The sequence below is a fragment of the Macaca fascicularis genome, chromosome 1 (assembly GCF_037993035.2).
Source record: "Macaca fascicularis isolate 582-1 chromosome 1, T2T-MFA8v1.1".
NCBI lineage: Eukaryota > Metazoa > Chordata > Mammalia > Primates > Cercopithecidae > Macaca > Macaca fascicularis.
In genome coordinates this window covers 103,829,434-103,849,145 of record NC_088375.1, presented here as the reverse complement: position 1 = coordinate 103,849,145, position 19,712 = coordinate 103,829,434, and positions in this window count along the sequence as shown.

The window sequence follows — 19,712 nt, the reverse complement described above, 5'->3', positions numbered from 1 at the left end:
CATGGTTTTGGAGTTATTAACCAATGTAATTAGATAAGAGAAAGAAATGAGGAATGAAAATCAGAAAGAAAGAGCAAAAATTGTAATTATTTATTGATAATATTGTTATTTACTCAGAAATTCAAGTGGATGAAATGAAAAATGATTAAAATGGTAGACTTTAGTATGTGGCTTAATATAAGTTATGTATGTAGGAACAAGGCCATATGTACAACAGCTATATACTTAATACAAGATCATAATTTCAATAGGAGATGCCTTTTGACTTGTGTACTGTATGCATATGTTACATAATCAAAGTAAGATGGTCTGTGAATTACTTGAATTTTGAGAAATCTTGAGATGGTACATGTCCTGTGCTTAGAATTAAGCCTGGTGGGTGATAGAGCTTGAGAAACATTTTCTTGCCTTTCCACCACTCACTTCCACACTGCAGCTGACCCTTAATCTTGTACCTGCAGGCCTCATGCTTTCCCAAAGTCAAGGGCCACACCTCTCTATTTTTGGATAGTGTGTTGGGCTGGGCTGTGACACCCTAAAGATTCTTCACCCAAGATTCATCCTTATCAAAAGCCCCAGGACCCTCCATATACAGGAAATTAACACTATTCCTTGACCATCCCAATACAAGTCCTGCTTGACCATGGGTGTTCCACTAACAGGGATTAAGTGGGTCACAGGTCAACAAAGTCTCGCTGATCACTAAAGAATTCCCCTTTCATACTTTGATGCTTGAGTAAGAGTCACAGTTCCTACCGATGGGGGAACCCATGGGAGTGGCTCATGCTGCCTTGATGTCTTCATGGGATGAGACAGGAAGACCTGGGGCTCTAGTCTCACCTCCACATTAAGGAAGGATGTCTGAGGACCCTGGGGTGAAGAGTGGTGTGAGAAGATCTTACCAAGTCCCCTCATTGCTCCAATGTCTTCATGCTCTAGGCCTACCCCAGGGCTCTGGGCTTGTCCAGATCTTGTCATACACAGTGTGGACTGTTGGAGCCAGCATGGGGCTCTGTGCATGGCACCTTCTCTTCTCCATGTCGTTCTGCAATTCTGGTGGAATTGAGGAGCCGGCTTGGTCAGCTTCTAAGAATTACATAGAGGAACCAGTCAGGCTACCTCTCTTCCTGTGCTTCCTCAACCAGCTAGTTCTGGCTATCAAGCTTGACATCTCCCCAGAATATAGCTTCAACTGATACCCCTCTCAAGCTTTGTACACTCTGTATAGTCTTTGCACTTGTTCTGTGCTCTGCCCAGGACGCTATTCTTCTCCCACCACACAAACATCCACATTATTCACACCCTCATCTCATCCAAGCTTTCTTTTCTCAGCGAGGATTTCCCTGACAGACAGCCTTAAAGTTACACCTCCATCATGTTTCTTATTTCCCTTCCCTGCTTTGTTTTCTTTTGAGCACTTGTCATCCTCTAACACTTCATATTTTTTTTTGTCATTCTTTCCACCCCATCTCTACCTGCATTAGAATGTCTATTCTGTAGGGAAAGGATTCTTATTCTTTTGTATTTGTTTTGATCTGGACCTCTGTAACCTAGATGAGAACAATTCTAGGAACACAGTAGTCATTCCATAAATATTTCTTGGACAAAGTTGTAAATTGCTGTGACTGCTCTCATTGAAAAGGTGCTTTGGAAAACTACAAAGCACAAGCTAAATGTCAGGTACTATTATTTTAATCCATATTATATAAAAGAGGAAACTGAGACCCAGGGAGGTAAAGGAAACTTTCTAAGGTTGAGCAAGAAGTCAGGATCAGAGCTGGGTCACACATTCATCTCTCCTGGCACTGTATCTTCATGTCACTCCCACCTCTGTACTCCTCTCCCTGTATCCCAGGAAGTACTCATTTTCTCCAGCAGCCTGGGAGCTCCTCCAGGACAGGGACTGAGGTGGCAGGGGGCTTCAGAACAGGACTGAGTATCTGGGTCGAATGTCACTTGATTCATTTCTCTATCTCATACCCATATTCTGCTCCCTTGTGTTAAAATTGTACCCCTCCCCACCTCTGTGCTTCTCTAGTTGGGGGTATTTGGGGCTTAGGTTCCGAAGAGTTATGTCCTGAGTCCCCTGAGGCCCAAGACAGATGAGGACATAAGTCAGAAGGGCCAAGTTGGGGAGGAACAATGTGACAGGCACTGAGGCAGGTGGGGACAGTGGACAGAGAACTGGATTGGGAGTGGGGAGGCCCCGTCCTGCCTCGTGCTGGCCATGGTTCTCTGGGTAAGCCCCAGGGTTCCTTCTGGACCCCACTTTCCCCCACCATAAATGACTGCAACCAATTAGGGGATTTCTAAGGTTCTGATGCTCTGTGCCTCAATGATCTACTTGCTCCCTCTTTAAAGAAGTCAAAGGATGAAAGAGGAGAGGACCCAGCCCCTGGCTCTTCCTGAAAGTCCAGGCTGAACAAGAAGTCAGGTTCACTTAAACTCTGCTTGCCCACCTTGCTTGCCCTTTAGCCTAGAGGTTCTCAAATTATGAGACCAGGAGGGTCAGCAGCACCTGGAGATTTGATAGAAAGGGAAATTTTGGGTCTACCCTTAACCCACTGAGTCAGAAACACCCTGAGTGGTTCCAGCAATCTTTGTCTTACCAAGTCCTCCAGGTGATTCTGACATACACTATCTGAGAGCCACTGCTTCTGGGAAGCCCCTTCAGTGCCCTCTTCTCCTCTGGCTCTTCCAGACCTCCCCCTTGGCAGAATTACTCCATGGGAGTAACTTCCAATGAGGGGCCAGTGGCCATACAAGATGCTCTCCCTGGGGCATTTTATCAGTGGGGGCAAAGCCTTTATACCCGCGGGGGCATTCATGATAAGCCCTGGAGTAGAGAAGACGGGAGGGACTGGAAAGGGTAGGGAGAAATTTGGCCTTTTCTGATGCCCTCAGACTCTTGTGTCTGCCCTGCCAGGCCCTCTACTTTTACTTCCTTTGGGTTCTGCACAGACAACTCAGTCCTATCAGACACCTAATCATTTACACTCACCTCTCCTGTGGCCTGAGTTTCTTCCTGTGGATGGTGAGCCCCTCCAGGGTTCTTGGCCACATTCCCCACTGCCAAGAGGTGGGCCCTTTGGTGAGTCTCTCACCTCAGAGAGCCTCAGTACCCCATCCCCTCTTCTGCTATTACTCCTCACTGGGTGGCAGCAAGCCTCTGATGAGATTACAAATGTATTGTACATGCAAGTCACTTATCTTGCAGCTCTTAGATGCTTTGGGTACCTGGCTGTGCAACCATGTTGTCCAAGGAAAGGATTGGACCCAGAGCCCGACTGTGGGGCAAAGTATCCTGGGCCTCCAAGGACTCCTGACCTCTGAGCATGTGCCAGTTGCCCTGATTTCATTTTGTTATGCTCACCCTAGGGAGCCTCAGCAGACTGATCTCCACATAGGAAGGGTGGTGGCTGTCAATCTCACTAGTCTGCAGGTCAGCAATGTCCTGTGTGGGAAGGACCTGGGGAGCAGCTGCCGAGCCTGGTACCACTGGCAGAAGAGTGGATCCACCTGTACAGATGCTCAATGAGGGTGTGTGGAAATGAGCTGACCCCTTATCAGGCCCTTATAAGGGCACCATAGCTTCCTGCTCAGTCCCTACCACCTGCCACCCTTTCCTTCTGGTCATTCACACACCTCCTACTCTCAGCATTGCTCCCCCAGCCTCCTGCCCGGGGTGATTCACAGGAGAGGTCAGTGAGCCTCTATTTGCCCACTGTCGTCCTCAGTCTGCTCACTTTTTCTGGGGTCTCCATCCTGCACTTCTTCCCCAGGGCCCCAAGCTGAGCACTCCCCTCAGGATCTCTCAAGCACCCGTCTCTCTGTCTTCATCTTCTTCCTTTTCCAGATCCATGCTCCAGCCCCAACGCTCATCATCTCATGGCTCAGAGGAATTGTCGGACTACACAGATGCACCAGGCTGAGTCCAACCCATGAAGTTGGGAGGCTCACTGCTGGGGTAACAGGAGTGTGTGTTCTTCCAGTGCATGCAGTTGGTACCATGCGGGCTCCAGGAGTGGAGGCTGCCATAGCTCTTATCACAGCTGGCTTGCTGATGCTTAAGAGACCCTCACAGTGTCTCTTGACTACTGAAGGTAAATGGAATGATGGGTAAGCAATTGAAAAAAAAAAAAAAACACAGCTAAGGAGCCTCAGTAACAGGAAGAAAAGGAAACTCAGCAGAACACCTAGAGCGCAGTGCCTAGAGTAACACTGCTCAGCATTTACAATGCTTAGGAATCACCTGGGATCTTGCTAAAATGCATATTTTGATGCAGTAGTCTGGGTGAGGCCTGTGAGTCTGCATTGCTAATAAGCTACTAATGGAGGCTAATGCTGCTGGTTCTTGGACCACGCTTTGAGTAGCAAGAACCTAGTGAAACTCGACTAAATCATAATTGTCAACCCTGGATGCACTTTAGCAGTACCAGAAGAGCTGTTTAAAAACTCCAATACCTGAGGCCCAACAGAGACACAATCAAATCAGAATTTCTGGAGTGGGACTAGACACTGTATCTTTAAGAAGCTTCCAAGGGATGAAGCCTGGGTTGAAATATACTCAATTTTTTTTAGTACCTCTATTGTATTTATTTTAATTAAGATACAGTTAACAAATGAAAATTGTATATATTTACAGTGTGCAACATGATGTTTTCATATACGTATACATTGTGAAAATGCTTAAATCAAGTTAATTAATGCATTAATCACCTCATACACTTATTATTTTCCATTGTGAGAATGTTTAAGATCGAGTCTCCTTATTCTCAAGTATACAACATATTATTATTAACTATAGTCATCATGTTGTACAATAGATCTCCTGAACTTACTCATCCTAAGAGAATTTTTGTACCCTTTGACCAGTATTCCTTATACCCCCACCTCAACCCCTAGCCCCTGGCAATCACTCTTCTACTCTCAATTTCTATGAGTTTGACTTTTTTAGATTCCACATATAAGTGAGTTCATGCAGTATTTATCTTACTCTGCTTGGCTTGTTTCAATAACATAATGTTCTCCAGTTTCATCCATGTTGTCACTTAAGACAGGAATTGTTTGTGTTGTAAGCCTGAATAGCATTCCACTGTGTGTACACACACACATACAAACACACACACACACCCCTCACATTTTATTTATCCATTCTTCTACTGATGAATACTTAGGTTGATTGCATATCTTGGTTATTGTGATTAATGCTCCATTGAACATGAGAGGGCAAATATCTCTTCGACATACTGATATCAGTTCCTTTGGAAAAATACCAGAAGTGGGATTGCTGGATCATATAGAGTTTTGTTTACAATTTTTTGAGGAACCTCCATACTGTTTTCCATAATGGCTGTACTAATTTAAATTATCAGCAAGAGTGTACAAGGATTCTTTTCTCTCCACATCCTCACCAATACTTGTTATCTTTCATCTTTTTTATAGTAGCCGTTCTAACAGGTGTTAGATGGCAGCTCATTGTGGCTGTAATTTGCATTTCCCTGATAATTAATGATGTTGAGCATTTTTCATATACCTGTTGGCCACTTGTGTATCTTCTTTTGAGAATTGTCTATTAAGATCCTTTGTCCATTTTAAAATTGAATTATTTGTTTTCTTGCTATTGCATTTCTTATGTATTTTGGTTATTAACCTCTAATTGGATGTATGATTTGCAAATATTTTCTCCCATTCCATAAGTTGTCTCTTCACTGTGCTAATTGTTTTCTTGGCGGAAACTTTTTAGCTTTGTATAGTCCCATTTGTTCATTTTTGCTTTTGTTGTCTGTGCTTTTGGGCTTATATCCAAAAAAGTCATTGCCAAGACCAATATTATAGACCTTTTCTCCTATAATTTATTCTAGTAACTTTATAGTTTCAAGTCTTACATTTTACGTCTTTAATCCGTTTTGAATTGATATTTGCACATGGTGCGAGATAAGAGTTCCATTCATTCTCCTGCAGGTAGATATCAAGTTTTCCCAAAACATTTATTGAAAATACTGTTCTTTCCCCAGTGTGTGTTCTTGGCACTGATGTCAAAAATCACTGTAAATGCATGGACTTACTTGTGGCCTCTCTGTTCTGTTCCATTGGTCTATGTGTCTGTTTTTGGCTAGTACCATGTTGTTTTGGTTACTATAGCTTTGTAGTATATTTTGAGATCAAGTAGTTTCATGTGTCCAGCTTTGTTCTTTTTGTTTAAGATTGCTTTGACTGTTCAGGGTTCTTTGTGATTCCATAAAAATGTTAGGTTTTTTTATTTCTGTGAAAAATGTCATTGGAATTTTGATATAGATTGCATTAAATCTGTAGATTGTTTTCTGTAATATAAATAGTTTAACAATATGAATTCTTCCAATCCATAAACACTGATACCTTTCCATTTACTTGTGTCTTCAATTTTTTCATTAGTTTTATAATTTTTAGTGTACAGTTTTCTAACATCCTTAAGTTTATTCCTAAGAATTTTATGCTTTTTTGAAGTGATCATAAATAGGATTGTTTTCATAATGTCTTTTTTGGATAGTTTGTTATTAGTGTATGGAAACATACACTAATATGTTGATTTTATATCCTGCAACTTTACTGAAATTTTTTTATTAGTTGTAAGAATTCTTTGTGGAATCTTTAGGGCCTTCTATGTATAAGATCATATCATCTGCAAACAGAGACAGTTTTACTTCTTTCTTTCTATTTGCATGTCTTTTATTTATTTTTCTTCTCTAAATTCTCTGGCTAGGACTTCCAGTACTATATTAAATAGACGTGATGAGAGTGGAAATCCGTTCTTTTATTTCTAACTTTAGAGGAAAGCTCTCAGCTTTATCTCACTAAGTATGATATTGGCTGTGGGATTGTAATACATAGTGTTTATTATGTTGAGGCACATTCCCTGTATACCTAATTTGTTGAGAGGTTTCTTTTTGAATCATGAAAGGATGTTGAATTTTGTCCAGTGCTTTTTCTACGTCTATCGAAATGATCACATAATTTTTGTCCTTCATTCTGCTAATGTGGTATGTCACATTTATAGATTCACATATGTTGAAACAACCTTGTATCTCAGGGATAAATCACAATTGATTGTGGGGTATGATTCTTTTAATGTTGTGTTGTATTCAATGTGCTAGTATTTCTAGATTTTTTTGCATCTATCTTTATCAGTGATATTGGCCTGTAATTTTCTTTTCTTGCAGTGCCTTTGTCTGGCTTTGAGTGGAGTTGGCCTTCTAAAATGAGTTTTGGAAGGGTTCTCTCCTCTTCAATTTTTTGGAAGAGTTTGAGAAGGATTCTTTCAACATCCCCAATATAGATCTTGCATACAGCAAAACCAACTCTCAGGTGGTAACAATTACTGCTCTAGGTAAGCAATGTTGGCTGGCTAACTGAGAAGTTTTCTTGAGCTGAGAAGACGAAAAGGACTTGGTTAGAAGGAAAGAGAGGAATAAGCATGTGTTGAGCATCTACTGTATGCAAGATCTATATTGGAGATGTTGCATGCATGATTTCAGTTCAGCTTCATACACCATATGGTACCTGTGAGGCTGGGAAGGACAGTGAGGCAGGAAGGGCCAAGACAATGGAAGCCCCTACTCAGCACCAGGTCCTGGGACATGGGTTGGGAATCTGGCTTTATACATAGTCTTCTTAACTAGGTGACATTACCCTCCTTTAGCATCTAAGAAAACCAAGGCTCAGAGACTTCTCCTGACCAGTGTCTCTTTGCACCATGCACAGCCCACTTGGAGGGGAAGTACAGCCTCTTTACTCCAATTGCTTGTCTCATGTCTTCCTTAAGCTAATCTGCTTTCCTCATTCTCTTTGGAATTTTGGTGAATAAAACTTTCTCCATCTCATTACATCTTCTCAAAATAACATTTGTAACTCCTTGCAAATGCTCTCACCCAAGGGTGAGAAAGGAGAAGTAAAGTACAATATATATTTGTGACACAGAGTTCCCCTGTCCTTTGTAATATCACACCCCCCACTTCTCTACTGGTGGAGACAAAACATTCCCCTGGGTACTTTCAATGATCCTGTAATTCTATGGTCTTTTATGTCTCCTCCTTTCCTTTGGGGGCATCAGCTCATAAAATCTGGTTTTACCCCTGCAACCCAGTCAGGCAGGGGTCTCTCTTTATGATTAGGAGGTGCTAGGGGGTTCAAGCTGGGAAGTGTGTAACTATTGTTTGACAAAACATGTCTTATTGGAATTTAGAGCTGGGTTTCTGCCACATGTCTTCTCTAGAGTCAGAGACCACTCTGGTATCATACTCCTACTTTCTGGAAGACAGCATCATTTATCAGGTGTCCTGCCTGCCTCAGCCACTCTCCCAGGGTCTTTTCCTCTTATGAAAGGAGTAGAATAGTTTACCTACTCAGGTCTTTTACCTCTAAATCTAGAACTATTCTTCACTGTAACTCCCTTCTCATTTCCTGACTTTCATTTTTTAATTCCTTGGGCGGGGAGTTGGCTCCACGTGCCCTCTGCTACATGACACTCTTTGTAGTCACACAACAGGTTCTTCCTGCCCATCAAGACAAAACTAATTCACTGAAACCATGCTATCGCAGTAGAGAAAGCATTTTATTAATGTGAGGCAGGCCAGATGGGAGATGGAGTTATCACCCAAGTCAGTCTCTCCCTGAGGGCTTAGAGGTTAAGGTTTTTCAAGCATAGTTTGGTGGGTGTGGGACTCAGGAATGAGTGCTACTGATTGGTTGGGGATACAGTCATAGGTGTGTGGAAAACAGTCCTCATGTACTGAGCCCAGCTCTGGGTTGGGGGATACGGGACCAGTTGAGTCATGAGTCCAGGTGGAGTCAGTCAGTTGCCAAAATGCAAAGTCTGAAAAATATCTCAAAAGAGCAATCTTAGCTTCTACAATAGTGATGCTATCTATAGGAGTAATTGGAGAAGTTACAAATCTTGTGACCTCTGGAACAATGGCTGGTTATTATTTAACTATGCCTATGTTTTAGCAGAATTCAAGCCCCCATCATAATCCTAACCTTTTGACCTCTCATTAATTTTACAAAAGCAGTTTAGTTTCGGGAAGGACGATTATCATCCTTGCTTTAAGGTTAAACTATAAACTAAATCCTCCCAAAATTAGCTTGAGCAATGCCTAGGAATGACCAAGGACAGCTTGAAAGTTAGAAGCAAGAAGGAGTCAACTATGTCGGATTTCTCTTACTGTTATAATTGTGCAAACACGGTTTTACCTTTCTTTCCTTAAACAGCTTGTTTCTTGCCTGAATCAAGCATGTGAGAATTTCTGACTCCCAGGATTGAGGCAGTGTATTGTTTTATCTGAATCTATTCCACATATACTAGGACTGGTAGGTACTAAAATATGAGTGGTCACACCTGTGATAACTCCTTGACCGCCACTCAACGTGCATGAAGATTAGTAGACAATGTGTATGACAATACCTCTTATGCATGTGGTCTGGGCTTCTTCTCTGACTAGAGATGGAAGTTCTTTATTTCATTACCTGAAGAACATTGCTTTGCAGAAATCTAACTTTCGGGGCTGAACATATCTACATTGTCTTCAGATCCCTAAATCAGAATTGATGACTCCCATTCCAACCCAATCACTTGGTCTATTTGACAAATATTCTACCATCTCTTCATGCTTCTCAAATAGCTTCACCAAGACCAATAAGTTAGAGGCCCCTCTTGTGTGGTTCAGGCTTCTTTATAAAACTTCATTATCGATTCTTCTGTAATGCTATGGTCTAGCTAGCAAGCCCCTTGTACCCTGTGGTGTCTCACTGAATACATCTCTCTAATCTCAACACCTGTGTAGATGCCTTTCCTTCCTTTTGGTTGATGTGTAGTCAGAAACCCAGCATATGAGTCTTTCTGACTATGGACATTACCAAACACCTGTGAGACCCCTGCTAGGCACTGAGTTTACAGAAGAGGAGGCATTTGTGGCTGTAAACTCAGATATGTTTTCTAATACTGGTCATTGTAGACGTTTTCTTAGTTTATGTCACTTCGTCATTGGCACTGAGCTTCCTGCAAGTGTCTCTCGTTTGTGAACAAGGTTCCTTCAGCATAGCCCTGTCACTTTCCTGGTAGTTGTTCCACCAGCAGCAACAGTTCAGCGTTTGGGAAATTCTGTTCCATCAAGTGAAGCAAGTAGGAGGCCCAAGTAAGCCCAGTGTTGACCATGGACCTCTATTCCCCTTCCAGGAAAGTTTCCAGTTTCTCAAGAATTTGTGGTTCCATTGGTTAAACACCAATTTCCAGCTTGCAGCTTCATGAATAATTTCTTAGAATTTACTCATTCTGCTATGCTCACATGAGAATATTTCAAAATCAGAGAACTGAACATACTTTATTCAACAGGTATTAGCTTGATTTATAATCTTTTTATATGTAGACATATGATGGTGATTGCATCTCCATGTGTACCCTTTCCCCGGGTTCCACAAATGTTAGAGATGGTCTTGGCAGCAGGAGTAGGTGCACTGTTATTGTAAGCTGCCTGCTTATGTAACTCATTTGTGTTTTCAAGTCCTGCTTGAGCCTGTTCTTATATATTCATAACTTCCACTTGATGATGAAATGCTGTTGGACATACCTGATTATAGGAGTGCATGAATTAGCAAATACCCAGTTGAGGGTGGCTCAGGTTGCGTAGTCATTTGGTGTGTCTCATGGTCAGTGTATTAGTACTTGCACTACTATAAAGAAATACCTCAGGCAGGCTAATTTATAAGGAAAAGAGGTTTACTTGGCTCCGGATTCTGCAGGCAGTACAAGAAACATAGTGGCTTTTGCTTCCGGGAAGGCCTCAGGAAACTTACAATCATGGCGGAAGGTGAAGGACAAGCAGGGACGTCTTACATTGCAGGAGCAGGGCCAAGGGGCAGGAGGTGGTGCTACACACTTTGAAACAACCAGATCTCACAATCACTCAATCACCATCGTGAGAAAAACACCAAGAAGACAGTGCTAAACTGTTTATGAGAAACTTCCCCCATGATTCAATCATCTCTCTCCAGGCCCCACCTCTAACACTGGTAATTACAATTTGACATGAGATTTGGACGGGGACACAGATCCAAACCATACCAGTCAGATTTAGCAAACAGAAAGCTATATGAGAAGAGAGTTATTTTCTTAAGATTGTGTGGTTCTGCTTAACATTCAATGAACCTCTGTTAGTTTTTTATTGTTGTTGTTGTTATCTTAGTCTGCCATACCTTCAATGAGCAATCAGATGGCTCTAGGTCACCTCAAACACATCTGGGTCTGCAGGGCCATACCAATGGCAGACATGCTTACATTGTAGCCTGAATGAGCAGGAGAATCTTCTCTTGCTTTGGGCTCATTCAAAGTTGATTGTCTTACAGCTATTGAACGTGCTGATGTAATATACGCAATTGCGATGTATATTGTCTCCAAGTACAAGAAGACCTACGAATCATGATGTCTCTTTCTTAATGACAGTGCATTCAAGGTGAAGCAAGATTGCATTTATCTTTGAGGGAATGTGCTGATATTCTCCAAATGACTGGACTCCTGGAAACATTACTAAGGTGTCAGGCCCCCTAACTTTCATGAGATTTATCTTGGTACTTTTGTGCCTCTAGGGTATCTGCTACTGGCTTCTCACTACATCATCAGATCATCATAATATAATTCCTATGGTAGATCAGCATGATGGCAAAGGGAATGGGATACAATGAAGCTCTCTGTTACATTTCTTCCTTCTGGGTATAATACCTTCATAATCTATTACCATTAGTATTTTCCAGATCTTTGCTAATATAAATTAACAAAAGCTTGCAAGTCTTTTGGTGTGAAAGCCTACTCCTCTGAAGTTTGACTATCTTATTGACCCAGGGGACATGCAGTGACCTAGTTATAGGCCTGGAGGAATTAGGAGTAAGGGTGGTGAGGCATGAAGAAAATTGGTATCTTCTTTCAAGAAAGGAGGATCCTAGGTGAGTGAGGTTATTACAGACTGGTAAGGCAGAACTAGTTTTCCAGATGAGAGTAGAGGCCATGTCTGTAGGTAAGAGAAGCCTTGATCCTCAGGGTCCTATTCTTTCCTAATCAATGTGCTGCCTTTTAACAGAAGAAAATTCAGAAGGCTGAGGATTCAACCTGCTTTGAAATCCAATAAGCCACAAGACCAGAATCTGTATCTAATTTTTGACTGTCCAGGCTTCCAGCCCCTGCAGCCTCCCCCTGGGAATTCTGGTGAGTGAAACTTTTCTACCTCACTGAGCACAGGAGAGTCAGAGATGGAGGGGAATAAGAGCTGAATAAGTGAAAACAAAAAATGTGCATTTCAATAATTTTTCTTAAACCCAAGTAAAACAGTTGAAACTATTCCAACCTTTTCCATGAAATAAAGCACACATTTATTACCAGATAGTATACATAACAATTACTTCTGCTTTCATTTCCTGTGGGAGTAGAATAGTCCATCATCTTTTGTGTCATGTCCATAGGTACAAAACGGGTACCTGGCACATTGCAATATAGTGTGATGAGAAGGAGCGGAGAACACAAAAGAAGCATTTCCCATGGACTGGGGACAGGGAGAGGGATAAGGATAGGGTAACCTGCTTCAGATGGCACAAAATGGGTGGGAAGCCGGAGCTTAGAGAGCCCTGCTTAAATTTCCTCACCAATAAGTGCTAGAATCAGCTATAGTTTCACTCTTTTTTCTTCCCCCTTAAGATTGTGACAATAAAATAAAACCATCGCATGTAAGGTGCTTAAAATGGATCTCACACGTTGCAGGGATTATCATCTGCCTGAGGAGGTCGGGAGAGGAAGAAGCCAAGGACAAGGTCCAGGTTCCTGGATGGGGCCATTGCCTGAGAATGAGAACACAGAAATACGCTAGAAGATGAAGATAAATGCAGCATTTGACACACTGAGTTTGAGGCGCCAGTGCAGATGTCTAGTAGAGAGCTGAATGCACAATCTGATGCTAGGTAGAGGATGGGGGTTGGAGATACAGACTTGTTATTAGCAGCATGGGGATGATCATTGAAGGCAGAAAAGTGGATGTCCCAGTGAGAAGATTAAAAAAGGCTGGGCACAGTGGGTCACAATTGCAATCATAGCACTGTGGGGCACTGAGGTGGGAGGATCATTTTAGCCCAAGAGTTTGAGACCAACCTGGGCAACATAGCAAGACCCTGTCTCTGCAAAATTAAAAATTAAAAAACTATTCGAGCTTGGTGGCACATACCTATCTATAGTCCCTGTTACTCGGGAGGCTAAGGCAGGAGGATCGCTAGAAGGATCGCTTGAGCCTGGGCGTCTGAGGCTGTAGTGAGCTATGATCATACCACTGAACTTCAGCCTGAATGCCAGAGCGAGACCCTCTGTCTGAGGGACACAGAGAGAGAGAGAGAAAGAGAGAGGGGGGGGAGAGAGAGAGAGAGAGAGAAATGGGCTTATGATAGGCCCTTAGAAGCATCATTCAGGGGAAGGGTGAAGGTGGAGAAAGAGGAGGCAGCAGAAGAGCCTGAGGAGAACAGCAGGAGGAAGGGGATCCAGGAGAGAGTGATGTCAGGGAAACCGAGGAAGAGTTCTCAAGAAGAAGAAAAAGAAAGGGTTAAACAGTGCCAAATCCTGGGTGGTTGCTGGTCAACTGGTGGTGTTCTGAGGCGTGCCGGTAGAGGAAGAGCAAGGAGTGAGTGTCTTGGAGCAAGTGTAGAGGGATTGTTGTGATGTGGAAGGTCAAGAAACAGGATGATAGTTAAGGTGTGAGGTTATGGGGATGCTACCACCTCCTGAGGGTTTTTTCCTGCCTGCTGCATGAAGATAGACCACAGTATTGTAGTAAAGAAAGAGTTTAATAGACACAAGGCCAAACACGCTGCATGGGAGATGGAGTTTGTACTCAAATCATCTAATTCAAAGCTCATAGGTTAGGGTTTTTCAAAGGCAGTTTGGGTGAAGGGTTGGTGGTGGTCAGGTAACAGGTGCTTGCTCCTGATTGATTGGGACAAAGATAAAATCATAGGGGGTGGAAGCTGTCCTCCTGAGGCTGAATTGCTTATGGGTGAGGCCACAGGACCAGGGTTGGCGGTCCAGATGGAGCCATGGGTGTCAGACGTGCAAAAAACCTGGAAAGAGGTCTCAAAAGATCAATCTACAATACTGGTGCTCCTTGCAGGAGCAACTGGGAAAGCTGCGTATCTTATAACCTCTGGAATCGTGTATGCCTGCATCTTAGCAGGACTCAGGGTCCTCTCCTCCCCTCAGCCTCATGGTCTTGTGTTAGCTTTACAAAAGCAGTTGAGTTCTGGGCAAGGCCCAGCTTCCCTGCAAGCCCCATTGAATGCAGACCTACATATTTTCATAAACTTCCTTAAAACATTGAATTTTTTTTTTTCTCCTGAGCTATTGTTAGTGTTAGTGTATTTTATGTGTGGCCCAAGATAATTCTTCTTCCAAAGTGGCCCAGGGAAGCCAGAAGATTGGAAATCCCTGACTGTAGCCAAAAAAGTCTTCAAAAGTTAGCTCAGCCCAATAGCTTAGGAATAGTTAAGGGAAAGGCAAGTTTTGCAGGGGAGTAGAGGGGATAGCTAGTTCACCTTACTGTTATGATTTTCTCGGTGATTTACTTTTTGCAAAGGTGGGTTCATGCTTTGCTGAGAATATGGAGAGGTTTGGGAGAATGTGAGAGGGAGTCAGTAGAATGATGAAAATGTGGACTCTGGATTCAAACTACTTGCATTTAATCCTGGTTCTGATATTTCCCAGCTGTGTGAACTTGAACAAATGACTTGGTGTTCTTATGTCTCCTTTTTCTATTTCCTAAATGTGGATAATGATACCTATTTCATAGATTGTGTATGAGGATTAAGTGAGTTAAAACCTGCAGAATGCTTAGAAGAGTCTGGCACATAGGAAATATTCAATAAGCACTATTATTAGTTTATATTATCTTTCAATAGCTGTCATGCACATCACATTGCTGAGTGGTGTTAAAGTTTGCTTGAGACCAGGCTGCGTGAATTTATAACGGTGTCACCTGAGAGGCTCATGATTATGTCATGCAGCGTGAGTGTTGTGCAGAGATGGACACTTGGATCAACCCCAGATTTATAATTTGCCAGGAGCTTCCAAACCCTTAGATTTTTCTGAGGAATAGGGATGTCTTTATTATTCACATGAGCCCCTTTGGACCACATCTGAGTGTATACTAATGCATTGACTCCTGGCAGGTCCCTGCAGAGCTTCAGGATAGTGACTGGTGGCTTGAGGAACCACGCATGTGATTAGAGGGTTGGCAATTTCGACTGCACCCTTATCCCAACCTCTGGGGAGGAGAGAGAGACTAGAGATGGAGCTCTCCTTGTGAGCACTGGTCAATTTGTATGGGTCTGTAGCAACCTCAGGTCTTGCCTCCTCAGAAGAAAGAATTTGACCTCAGGGCATAAGGCAGAGTGAAAGACTACGGCAAATTTTAGAGTAGGAGGGAAAGTTTATTAAAAACTTTAGAGCAGGAATGAAAGGAAGTAAAGTACACTTGGAAAAGGGCCAAGCAGGTGACTTAAGAGATCCAGGTGCCCAGTTTGATCTTTGACTCAGGGTTTGATATGTTGGCACGGTCCTGGGTTCTTGCATTCCTTCTCCTGTGATTCTTCTCTTGGGGTGAGTTTTCCACATGTCCAGTAGCCTGCCAGAATTTGGGAGGGGCCCCATGTGCAGTGTGTTTACTGGAGTTGTACACATGCTCACTTGAGGCATTCTTTCCTTATCAGTTCGAATGTTCCTAGAAGGTCATATACCAGTTAAACTCCACCATTTTGCCTCTTAATGCACATGCTTAAGCCCACTTGCCCAACTCCTATGATCTTATTGGGAAGCTGCTTGTCACCATTTTAAAGTTTTTCCCATCTATTGGGAGACTGCCTGTTTTTGGTGCTGGCTGTGACCAATTATTATTTTAGAGACACAACGTAACAACCACCTGACCATCACTGATGGTCACCTGACATTCCTAGTTAGGCGAGTCCTCTCCTGCCCTGCTTCTGTCTGCCTGACTACCTACTGTGACATCATGAGTACTCATGAGCAGATAGGTTCTTTTCTGCAGGGGCCAAATTTGGAAACCCTTGAGGAGCTTTTGGAACCTATGACCACTTGGATCCCTCTGGAAATGCCCTATGAACTACACTACGGCTCAATAAAAATCTGTTTGGAGGCTAGGTGCAATGACTCATGCCTCTAATGCCAGCACTTTGGGAGGCCAAGGAGAGCAACTGACTTGAGCCCAGGAGTTTGAGACCAGCCTGAGCAATATGACAAAATCTCATCTTTACACAAAAATACAAAAATTAGCCAGGTGTGGTGATGTACATCTGTGGTCCCAGCTACTCTGGAGGCTGAGATGGAAGGACTGTTTGAGCCCAAGAGGCAGAGGTTGCAGTGAGCAGAGATTGAACCACTATACTCCAGCCTGGGTGACAGAGTGAGATTCTGTCTCAAAAAAAAGAGAAAGAAAAAAAAAAAAAGATGTGCTTGGTTAATGAATGGCTTCCTTAATGGTTTCAAGATGAGAAGGTGCATCCTGTTTGGGAGGGTGCCACTTTTGCTGAAGAGGGTAAAAAGAGATCAGCTCAGTGGTATCCATAGTGCGTACCATGTTGGATGGTATGAATGTAGAATACTATGTGCAGTTAGCCACTGTACTTCACAAACAGTATTCTAAGCTCCTCAACTGACTGAATGGACCCTTCCCACCCCTACTTGACCATGAGGATTCCAAAGAAACCTGCAAAACTAGGTCAGGCCCTGAGGGGAAGGGAGGTTGGATACCTCTCATTATACACCCTGCTTCTAGTGTTTTGACACAACTGACCAGCATTCACATTAACATACAGATCATAAAACTGACAAAACAGACTTTTTGTAGTAATAAGATACCAAATTCCAACCTGACTCTGGTATAGCCTCACATGACAGATAGCCGGGCCTAAAGAAAATCAGTCTTTTGCTCATACTTTGAAATGGCCCTGCAAAGTTTTCTCCTGTGAGGGAAATTTGCATTCTGTAGAAAATCTCCTTTCTTTTCTAGGTCTTCTCCCAATCCAGGAGAGGTTTAACTAAGAGTATGACACCTTTTGAGGTCCAAAAAGTGGCATTTGCCATCTACTCTCTCTGAGGCCTACTACTTAGAGATTTCATCTACATACCGAGAATCTTGGCTTCCACAACCCCTCCTTACCTCAACTCAAACATTTTTTTTACTGACTTCAACTGTTGAGTAAAGACTTAACTTCTGCAACCAATTGCTGGTCAGAAATCCACCTATGACCTATAAGCTCCCCCACTTTGAGATGTTCCATCTATTCAGGCAAACCGATATATACCTTACATGTATTGATTTATGTCTTTGCCTGTAACTTCTGTCTCCCTCTAAATATTTTATAGAGTTTGGCCTTTTTTCACGACAGCAGCCTGAGTCTCCATGACCAGAGTTATTATTTGGGCTCCATCATGTAGGCATGATTAATTGCCCACATGGTTAACCTCAGCCATTCTGGAAGTCATCTGACAGCAGGTGAACCAAAGTTTCCACCCTAAATCACATTGGTGGTCTTTTGGCATGGCCAGACTATCTGGTGTGGGTAGCACTCACCCTAAATCATATTATTAGGTGATCCAGTGATCCAAGGCCTCCAGTGAATCAAAGTAACTTCTATCATGCATGGTATTCCAAGGAATTAAAGATTACCTCCCAGCCAAGGTCAAAACCAGACCTCACTTTGGGAAAGGTTAAATTCTTTTTCTATACACACCTGGAGCCAATTTTTCTCCCAGTGTAAACCAAAAATAAAATACAAAGCCTTCCACTGAAACCACCTTTGCAAAAATTATAACTGAGGAAATTATGTCAGTGAAAGAGATCAGACCTAATCAACCCCATCTTCCTTCTAACCTCTAAACTGTCTTTGTTCATTCCTGGGTATAGGCCTAACCAGCCTTAGGAAGAAATTCAGTTCGTAGTTTAAACTCTGAAACAAAATACATAATAACCCTTTCCCAAAAATCCCCTTTTTGCCTGGGGACTGGGGACCAGTCAGCCTTTGTAGGACTAACAAATTAGCTACAAGAGTAGATATCACTGTTTAGAGGCCACGCAGCCTGTGGCTGCAAGAGTCTGTAGCTCCCCAAATTGCTCCTGGGAATAACATTGCTGCTGTAAAACCTAAGATCAGTGCTTGAGATATTTTTGCAGACCCTGCATTCCGATGCAGCAGATGACACCACCCAGACAGATGATCTGGCTCAACCAGTTCTGCAGTCCCACCTAGGAACAGAAGTCAGCAAGAAGAACTCACTTTGACCTCCTATGACTTTATCTTTAACCCAACTAATCAGCACTCCCCACTTTCTGAGCCTATACCCACCAAACTATCCTTAAAAACTCTGATCCCCAAATGCTTGGGGAGACTGATTTGAGTAATAATAAAATTCTGGCCTCTCGCACAGCCGGCTCTGTGTGAATCACTCTTTTACCAACACAATTCTCCTGTTTTGATCAATTGGCTCTGTGTAGGCAGCGGGCAAGGTGAACCCATTGGGTGGTCACACCAACCCAATCCATCGGAATGGACTTCCTTCTCCAGGCCAGTGCGCTCCAAATTTGACCTCAAAGACTGGTTCAGGCCATGACAGGAAGTGGGGGTCAGACAGGCCTCATTACGCCAGCTCTTGTTTTGGAATTCAGAAAAAGCCTATCTGCATTTAACATTCACGTAGACCTTAAGTCTGATAAGAAACATTTACAATCTCTTTTCTGTAAAGCCTGCTACCTGGAAATTTCATCTGCATGATAAAACTTTGGTCTCCACAACCTCTTATCCTAACCTAGACATTCCTTTCTTTTGATAATAACTCTTTAAACCAATTGCCAATCAGAAAATTGTTTAATCTACCTACAACCTGGAAGTCCCTGCTTTGAGTTGTCCCCCTTTTTTAAATCAGACCAATGTATGTCTTAAATGTATTTTATTGATGTCTCATGTCTCCCCAAGATGTATAAAACGAAGCTGTGCCCTGACCACTTTGGGTACATGTTCTCAGGGTCTCCCAAGGGCTGTGTCACTCATATTTGGCTCAGAATAAATCTCCTAAAATATTTTACTGAATTTGATTCTTTTTGTTGATAGAATTTGATTCTTTTCATTGCTAAGAGGCACCAAGTGCATGTTGGGGTATATTTTCCATACTCAGCTGAGTAGTTGACACATCCTCCTTAGTCTGCACCTCCTGCCTGCACAGAGCCTCAGGGTCAGCCAGGGTGACAGTGTAGGGCTTTTTGAGGCCTTTACTATGCATCGACACAGTACCTGCAATGCACACAGTAAAGGGATGTGTGTGGTCTTCTAGATTCTGAGAAATATGTCAGAGCTTTTCAAAGCCCAAGTGGACAATTCATTCAAAGCTTTTCCTTTTAAGCTTTTTGGCTACTCTATTGTTTGCATTTACTGTTATCCATCGCAGTACACAGTCACAAAGTTAAACAATTACTAACAGTTGCTTTCAACAAATGTCTTCTAATCAAAGGGCTTTTTGCAGTGGGAGAGCTTCAAGATACATCAAATACTGACATCATTGCAAGTAGGGTCTTCCTGGGAACCACTAAGAGATCAAAGAATGACATTTCTTTGGGAATAAACCTTTAAAAGAGCTTCAACTCTTTTCT